Source organism: Xenopus laevis, chromosome 1L (genome assembly GCF_017654675.1).
Source record: "Xenopus laevis strain J_2021 chromosome 1L, Xenopus_laevis_v10.1, whole genome shotgun sequence".
In the NCBI taxonomy this organism is placed as follows: domain Eukaryota; kingdom Metazoa; phylum Chordata; class Amphibia; order Anura; family Pipidae; genus Xenopus; species Xenopus laevis.
In genome coordinates, this window is record NC_054371.1 from 137138846 (window position 1) to 137148817 (window position 9972).

The window sequence follows — 9972 nt, forward strand, 5'->3', positions numbered from 1 at the left end:
TGAATGGATCAGTGCACGAATACATTTTGCTCCTTAGGAAAAAATATGTGCCAGTAGGAGACGGATGTGGCCATATACTGACTGAATTATTGACTGAGTTTGGAATTATCAAGTGCCCAAATGAAGATTAAAAAGAGTGAGCTAACCAATACCTCCATGAGATGCTTTTAACAGTTATGAATTTGGGAATTAAACTATGAACTGTGTTGTCACATTGACTATTTAAATACATTCAATTGAACAATTGATTCACAGACAATATGAAATAGGATTTATTAAGTGCACCTTGCTTATATGGTAGAATACTTTGATATGTGCAATATGAAATGCTATTGGTAAATCTGAAATTAATATTGTTATATACATGAACTATACAAGGTAGTCTTTTCTAAATAGATTTGAGATCTCAAATCAATTTGGCAATAATGAATAAATAAAGAAATTGAAGAAAATTACCGTGTGCGATAAATGAGATACTCTTTATAATTCTATATCAAACATTTTTATTTACAAAAGCATAGTCCGGCCACATTAAGTTGCCTGGTACTGGAGGAAGTGCAGCTTCCACAAAGAGGTGGAGATAGAAATCGCCTCCTTTTACAATGTGAGGCAAGGTAGATACTTAAAATGGAGACATTAGAACCATTAGGAATGAATAAGGCCTTGAGCTATAAATGCTTTCTGTAATATAATGCCTTTCTCTTTGAGGTATCCCTTTGAATAGAATATGGATTGAAAATTGTTCCATGTATATATCTAAATGTGAATGGTCTTTTATACAATCCAGGATAGGGAACTACTACCGGTCGTTATAAGGACATTCCTTTTTGTACATTGTTACCTGCAGATGCAGTTAGTGAGTAGGCCACTAGATGGCAGTGATTCTTTGATCTCATAATAATATACGTACTTGGCCACACCATGGAGCTGGTAAAAAACTTGTTGGTGGGGTGAAGGGTTTAACCCTTTAAGTGCCAGCAGAATTTCACATTTTGGTTAAGCGAAATGCCAGCCGTTTTTGAAACATTTTGTGATCTCTCACTTTAGGGGCATTTTCTGAGGGGAAACCTATAGTTTACCTAGGAAAACTATACATTGTTTTTTTTGGTAGAAACTGAGCTTTCTACATCTGCCTGAGTTTTCATGTATTTCCAGCTGTGCAAAAAAATTTATAGTGCTAAATACCAAAAAAAAATGAAAAATTGCCATTTTTCATTGTATATCAATTTATACCAGAAAAATATTTCATTTTCAAATCCAACTGATTTAGAAAGCCTTATGTCTCTCGAACATGCCAATACCAGATATGTATAGTTTTAGGGAGATTTAGGACTTCTGTTCAGCAAAAACTCCCGGCAGTATTTTACCGAATTTTGAAAGTACTAAGGCAAAAAACGGCATGCTTTAGATTCCAAGGCAAAAAATCCTGAAACCGTAGGTTTACCCCAGAAAACCATACATTTTTGAAAAGTACACATTCTGCCGATTACAAAATCGGTAGCTATGTCTCTCTACTCCCAACTACCAAGCATAAAAGCTTGTCTGAACATAGCGGTTTTTCAAAAAATTCAAAATTCTGAAAAATCATTTCAAAGGTTATTTTTTGCTGCTGCGCATATCCCAAACTATATTAGGTACCAAGAAAAAACACCTGAAATATGATTGCCAGGGGTCCACTGAACAGTTTGATACCCATTATGCATAGGTTTACCAAAGTATCTGGCATTTAGAGACACCAATATGAAGTTAGCACATCCAAATTGTTCAGGACTTTACTTCAGCTACTGAGAAATCAACACATTGACTGCATTTTTGTGGGGTAAAAACACAGAAATATATGTTTACTACTGAGTAACTACTGAGTCGCAAGGCATTCCCACAATTGTCGGTTTTGGTGAAATATCTGAAAATTGCCTCAAAGCTTCAACTTCTCAGCACCATATCCCCCATGTATCGTTATGCACCAAGAAAAAGCACCCTAAATATGATTGCCAGGGTTCCTCCAAACAGTTTGGTGGCCATTGTTCATAGGTTTACCAAAGTATCTGGCATTTAGAGGCCTCAAAATGAAGTTAGCACATACAAATAGTCCTGTGGGTAACTTCATCTAATGAAAAATCAACACATTGACTGCATTTTTGTGGGGTAAAAACACAGAAATATATGTTTACCCCCCAAAACCCATATATTTTTGGAAAGTACACATTCTACTGAATCTAAAATGGGTACCCATGCCTTTCTGCTCCAAACTACTGAGTCGCAAGGCTTTCCCAAAGTTGTCAGTTTTGGTGAAATATCTGAAAATTGCCTCAAAGCTTCAACTTCTCAGCACCATATCCCCCATGTATCGTTATGCACCAAGAAAAAGCACCCTAAATATGATTGCCAGGGTTCCTCCAAACAGTTTGGTGGCCATTGTTCATAGGTTTACCAAAGTATCTGGCATTTAGAGGCCTCAAAATGAAGTTAGCACATACAAATAGTCCTGTGGGTAACTTCATCTAATGAAAAATCAACACATTGACTGCATTTTTGTGGGGTAAAAACACAGAAATATATGTTTACCCCCCAAAACCCATATATTTTTGGAAAGTACACATTCTACTGAATCTAAAATGGGTACCCATGCCTTTCTGCTCCAAACTACTGAGTCGCAAGGCTTTCCCAAAGTTGTCAGTTTTGGTGAAATATCTGAAAATTGCCTCAAAGCTTCAACTTCTCAGCACCATATCCCCCATGTATCGTTATGCACCAAGAAAAAGCACCCTAAATATGATTGCCAGGGTTCCTCCAAACAGTTTGGTGGCCATTGTTCATAGGTTTACCAAAGTATCTGGCATTTAGAGGCCTCAAAATGAAGTTAGCGCATACAAATAGTCCTGTGGGTAACTTCATCTAATGAAAAATCAACACATTGACTGCATTTTTGTGGAGTAAAAACACAGAAATATATGTTTACCCCCCAAAACCCATATATTTTTGGAAAGTACATATTCTACTGAATCTAAAATGGGTACCCATGCCTTTCTGCTCCAAACTACTGAGTCGCAAGGCTTTCCCAAAGTTGTCAGTTTTGGTGAAATATCTGAAAATTGCCTCAAAGCTTCAACTTCTCAGCACCATATCACCCATGTATCGTTACGCACCAAGAAAAAGCACCCTAAATATGATTGCCAGGGTTCCTCCAAACAGTTTGGTGGCCATTGTTCATAGGTTTACCAAAGTATCTGGCATTTAGAGGCCTCAAAATGAAGTTAGTGCATACAAATAGTCCTGTGGGTAACTTCATCTAATGAAAAATCAACACATTGACTGCATTTTTGTGGGGTAAAAACACAGAAATATATGTTTACCCCCCAAAACCCATATATTTTTGGAAAGTACACATTCTACTGAATCTAAAATGGGTACCCATGCCTTTCTGCTCCAAACTACTGAGTCGCAAGGCTTTCCCAAAGTTGTCAGTTTTGGTGAAATATCTGAAAATTGCCTCAAAGCTTCAACTTCCCAGCACCATATCACCCATGTATCATTACGTACTAAGAAAAAGCACCCTAAATATGATTGCCAGGGTTCCTCTGAACATTTTGGTGGCCATTGTTCATAAGTTTACCAAAGTATCTGGCATTTAGAGGCCCCAAAATGAAGTTACCGCATACAAACAGTCCCGTGGGTAACTTCAGCTAATGAAAAATCAACACATTGACTGCATTTTTGTGGGGTAAAAACACAGAAATATATGTTTACCCCCCAAAACCCATATATTTTTGGAAAGTACACATTCTACAGAATCTAAAATGGGTACCCATGCCTTTCTGCTCCAAACTACTGAGTCGCAAGGCTTTGCCAAATTTGGCGGTTTTGGTGAAATATCTGAAAATTGCCTCAAAGCTTCAACTTTCCAGCATCGTATTGTCCATGTATCATTACCAGCATTAAGCATCCTAAATATAAACATAGGGGTCTACTAAATGTTTGATGCCCAATGTGCATAGATATACCAAACTATGTGGCGCACAGAAACCCCCAAATGACAATATGTACAGACATTTTCACGGCTGACTGCTGCAATATAACCACCCGGTGTGTGTATTATGCGACATCAGACCACCTAACAGTACAGAGACCCCAGAAAACCATATATTTTCAGAAAGTACACATTCTGACGAATCCAATATGGGTAAATATGTGTTCCTACTGCAAACTGCCAAACTGCAAAGCAATGCTGAACGTAACAGTTTTTATCAAATTTCGGAAAATCGTCACAAAGCTTGAATTTTACCCCATTATATGCCCCACATTTCGTAACTTATCAGCATAAAACATCCTAAATATGAACGCCAGGGGTCTACTGAACACTTTGATGCCCAATATGCATAGATATACCAAACTATGTGGCGCACAGAGACCCCCAAATGACAATAGTGTATATACATTTTCACGGCTGACGCGCTGGCTGCTGCAATATAAGCACCTGGTGTGTGTATTATGCGACATTAGACCCCCTAACAGTACAGAGACCCCAGAAAACTATATATTTTCAGAAAGTACACATTCTGATGAATCCAATATGGGTAAATAAGTGTTTCTACTGCAAACTGCCAAACTGCAAATAAATGCTGAACGTAACGGTTTTTATCAAATTTCTGAAAATCGTCACAAAGCTTGAATTTTACCCCATTATATGCCCCACATTTCGTAACTTATCAGCATAAAACATCCTAAATATGAACGGCAGGGGTCTACTGAACACTTTGATGCCCAATATGCATAGATATACCAAACTATGTGGCGCACAGAGACCCCCAAATGGATATATAGTAGATAAAATTTACAAGGCAAAACAAAATAAGGCAGTAAAGAGTGAAATGCAAAAAAATCCAATAAAACCACAAAAATCAATGTTTTTTTTCCAGACTAGTGTTATTGGCCGTCAGAATCACAGTTTGAATATTTTAGCTGGGCCAAACAGGTTATACGGCTAGAAACAAGTGAACACAACATATGCAGATCTGAAAATGCAATAAAATGGCTAAAAATGCAATAAAATGGCTAAAAATGCACCAAAATACCCAAAATTGCAATATAATCACCGAAATAACATACAAAACGTATTGCACAGTACGGTTAGCGAATACGCTATTCGTAATGGCAATAAAACATTTTTTTCAGCCAAAAAAAGAGACGATGCGATAAGAAAAAAAAAAAAGCCACAATGCCATGTATGTGCGTGTGCGTGTGTACAATTGGTAAATTACATGTTATGTGCGCGTGTGTGCGTGTGCACGTGTGTGTGAGTGCAGTGAGTGTAAGTGACCCCCCCAATCCCCAAAAATGTATGTGTAAGTGTGTGCAAGTGTGAATCTAAGTGTGTATTAGTGTGAATCTAAGTGTGTATTACTGTAATAAGTGTGTGTTGGTGTGTTTGTGTGTGTAATTGTTGCACTAACCTGAAATAGTCGCTGGAGACTGTTGCAGGCGATCTGGAAGGGCCCCAGGAAGACATCTGCATCGTCATCGGTGTCCCTGTGCTGTGTGGGCGGAGCTGATCATCGCAGTGCAGGCTGCAGCAGCAGGACACGTAAGTTAACCGTGCCTGCTGCTGCTTTGGGGCCCCAGGGCGATCGCGCCCCAGGGGCCACTCGATCCCCATCTCTGCTCGTTGCCTAGGGGCAGGGGATCGTGAAGGAATGGAGCGAGCGGCTCTAACAGCCGCTCCTCCGCTCGCAAACCCGGAAGTGCTGCAGAACGTAGAATCTACGTTCTGTGGCATTTCAAGTTACTTTTCCACATAAAGTAGATTCTACGTTCTGTGGCACTTAAAGGGTTAAAAGATTGTTTGTTGTGTCAAATATTTATGCACCTGACGAGGCTATTATGCCGAAACCTGTAATGCTGGACATTCCCGCAATAAATCTCACGGTTATGCCATAAGATGTGTTGTGCTCTCTGGGTACTCTTTTTTTCATATATAGAGTTAACACATAGGCTTACAGAGAAAGGTTACAACAGACGACAAGATGAGCTAGAGAGGGCACAGAAAGAAGTTCAAATGGTGGATAGAGACAAATTGTTAAAACCAAAAAAGCAGGCAGAAGAGAAGGGTAGCTTTGATCACTAAATTTGATAACAGAAGTAAGAAAATTGAACAGGTAATAAGAAGGTTCTGGCCCATTATTCAGCAAGATAAGCAATATGGGAAATTATTCACAGACACACCCATGTTTATATATAAAAAAAAGGCATGGCTCTAAGGGATAGACTGTGTAAGCCAGATAAAGAATAAGAGAATAAAAAAATACAAGGTTTCTAGGGACACCTAGGGGGTTATTTATCAAAGTCCAAATTGATTCAAATATTTTGTGAAAAAAACTCTAACCAAATTCACACTTTTTTTGGCCTTATTTATTAATACACTTTCCCGAAAATTTTGTTTGCGGGAAAAACTCGAAAAAATCGTGAAAAATAAAAATCGTACAAAGTTTTATGATTTTTCTGGGTTTTTTGCCAGAGAACCCAGAAATCTTTGGGTTATTGCACGAAACCCAGCACAGATCAAAAAATCTTTGGGACTTCTCCCATTCACTTATATGCAACCTCGGCAGGTATGAGATGCCGGGTTTTCGGATTCTGACTTTTTCCATCCTCGGGGTATAAGGGCAGGATTACATGGGCAATTCCGCCGCATCGCTGCGCCTGCATCCGACAGTCATGTCAGATCAACAATGCGACAAGATCCGACAATTGAATTACTTACCTTATTTCCGTCGCATCTGACGTGACACCTGCGATTTTGCGCAGAGTGCCAGATCGCGGTGGAATCGCCGTGTAGTCCTGCCCTAATAAATCGCGAAAGATTTGTGTTTATTTTTCCACTAATAATTTGGACTTAATAGTACAAAAACACGAATTTTTGGGGTTTTTTTTGCATTCGGAGTTTAGTAAATAACCCCCTATAACTCATGGAAATATAGTCTAGTACTTTGAGACCACACAGAGGCTATGACATCAGGAGAGGTGGGGTTATATATTTAAATGTAGAACATTTCTATACACTTGAGAAAGGGAGAAACCCCAAAACATGTCATGACCCCTGCACGTTAGGGTTATTTTATAGCAGGAAGAGACTTTCTTTTCAAGCTTAGAATGAAGAGCACCTTCTTGCTATAAAACATTAAACACAGTGTTGGGCTGGGGGGCCCCCCACCCCAGACACAAATCACTCTCTGCCCCCTTCCCGAAGCGCAACCTGCCCCCCCCCCCCCCAATCTGGCCCCGCTCTTACATTTTTTTTCTGCTGCTGTGGGGGCCAGGGAGGGAGTTTCACAAAAGGATAGATCGGGGCCGGGGCTTTTTTCCCGGTGTCCTGCTGCCCCAGTCCTACACTGATTATATACAATATATAGGGAGTTCCATGGCTGTTATATTTTCACACTGAAAGTTTAGAGAGTGGTTGGATGCCTCCAAAGGGCACAGAGTATGGGGCTAGGAGTGTATCTAATAACCCATTATTTATTTTATTTCAGAAAGAAGCATCTTGCCCCTTATTTGCCCAGCCACCCAGTCATTGCTCTTCTAAATGTGGATGGCTTCCTGTTCTTTACTAATTTCTGCTTTAGATCTCTTACACACAGGCGTTTATTAAAAGCATGCTAAATGTGTAAAAATGCATATACAGTATTGCATTTATGCGTGTTTTGTAAGTTCCAGAAACAACCTTCTATTCTATTGATTTCTGAATGTGCAAAAAGTATAAGAAAATGCAGCATGATGAGTCTATAAATGTGATAGAACAGAAATGGAATAAAATGCAACTTTAAGTGCTCATGAGTATAATCAGGCAGAATATAATGGAACCGAATAGCTAATGCATTTAGGTGCCCTCAACCCTACATCTCAAACTGATCTACTGTTGAATACAATATTTTAAATCAACAAATAGTAAAGCTCAAACATGATAATCCTATGTATCAATACTGAAAAACAACTGAAAACATTTTAGATTTGTCCATTTATTCTCCAAAAGCACATGTAATCTTTATAGTGTTAAGTAATATGCATTCTAGTGCTTGCTTCAACCCCTCTCAAAGATCATTTAATCTGACATTATGATTTCTTTGTATGGATGGTTCCCCCTACATTGACTTCCATAGCATCTTCCATTTGGGATCATCCGTATTCAAGAGTAAGAGTACAGGGCACGCTGTTTAGTAGAGGTGAGGGCATGGGATCAGGTGAGCAAGTTGTAGGCGGTGAAGACAGCAGAAGCTTTGAGACTTCAGACTTGGTTACAAGATCAAAAGAGTTCAATAGGGAAAGAGGAGATTTAGGAAGGTTGAGAATATTGGTATCTGAAGGGTAGGAAAATTGTGGATGGAATCTACTTCAGCAAAGTCCTGGGGCGTATGCTCCTCTGTCAGCTATTCCTTTCATTCTCCTGCAGGGAATGGGTCATAACTGAGTGACAAGCCTGCAATTGCAGCACCCCAAGTCCCTTACCTGTCTCTCTGTTTCCTTCAGCTGCAAGTTTCTGCCAGACTGTAAAGTTTTATTGTGTCCTAATGTCAGCTATTGGATAACATTCCCAGGACTTCTATTTGTACACCTTCTACTGTGTATAAGCCATTGAAGTAGTAGCTCTTGGATGCTATTTGTGGTCCACTTGCTGCCACCAACAACTCTCTTCAATCTTAGATTAAGCAAAATGTGATTTAATAGCAACTTGAGACAAGGGGAAGGGACGGACTTGTGTTGCTATTGCAGTTTCCTGCTCGTCACTCTCTGACATCTCCAAGTTATGCTAATGAGGAAGTGCCATCAGTTCTCCTGACTCTGCCAGACATTCAACAGATGAAAGGACGGGTATGTGCTGAGATGATTTGTATTTTTTATGGAGAAACTAGGTCCGGAAGGAAATGTATGCTAAAAACTGTACTGTCAATTTTCTAACATGTAAAATCATATTAATAATAAGTGAAAAATCATTGTATACTGCATGTCACCTTTAAGCTGACCAAACTGCCCAATCAAGTATATTTAATCAAAAAGAATAGTTATCATTGTCAAAATATTTGGGAAATTACCTCAACTCCAAAATGAGTCGTTCAAAGATGCTGAATCCCAGAGAAAGCCATGGAATAATGTCTCATTTAAATTTTGTCTAGTTCATTCTTTCTATTAATAAATAATCCCACAATAATGAACTGATCAATAGTAAATCTGCCCTCCTGCCTTTAAAGGGGTGGCTCGCCATTTAGTTAACTTCTAGTAAACTATAGAATTGTTAATTCTAAGCAGCTTTTCAATTGGCCTTTATTTTTTCTTTTTAGTATTTTCTGCATTATTTTCCTTCTTCTTCATCTGACTCTTCCCAGTTTTCAAATGGGGGTCACTGACCCCATCTAAAAACAAATGCTCTATAAGGCTACACATTTCCTGTTATTATAACACCTCTTATATTGCAATGTGTAGCAACTTATCTCCCACATCCTTACACACAACGGTAAAACACCTTATATGTGAATGTATAGGCTATGTATGTACAGTATTACAAAATGAGGTAAAAAAATACAAATATTGCAAAAGATTTTTGTTATGTTAGTACACCACACACAGAATTCTTAAACAAAATGTGTGATGTTCTGGTAAATGGAGTGACAATATAAGATATCAATCTGAAACATTAAAACACATTAGAGCCAACTTCTTTGTTGCACATGCTTTTGACATACTTTATATATAAATATTCTCACATTGTTAGAAACTAATAGGGCCAGTGGAGGTTGCAAGGATGGCCCTTGAAGTCACAGCCACAGTGGGCCCCCAATGCCCATTCTGAAACAATCACTTTCAGTTCTTATTACATACAGCACACTGTTCTGAACCCAGTTGTTTAAAGTAACTCGAAAGTAGGAAATTATGCTTGGACTGTTAAAAACAAGCATTTTTGCAAAGATTAAAACAAATAAATGA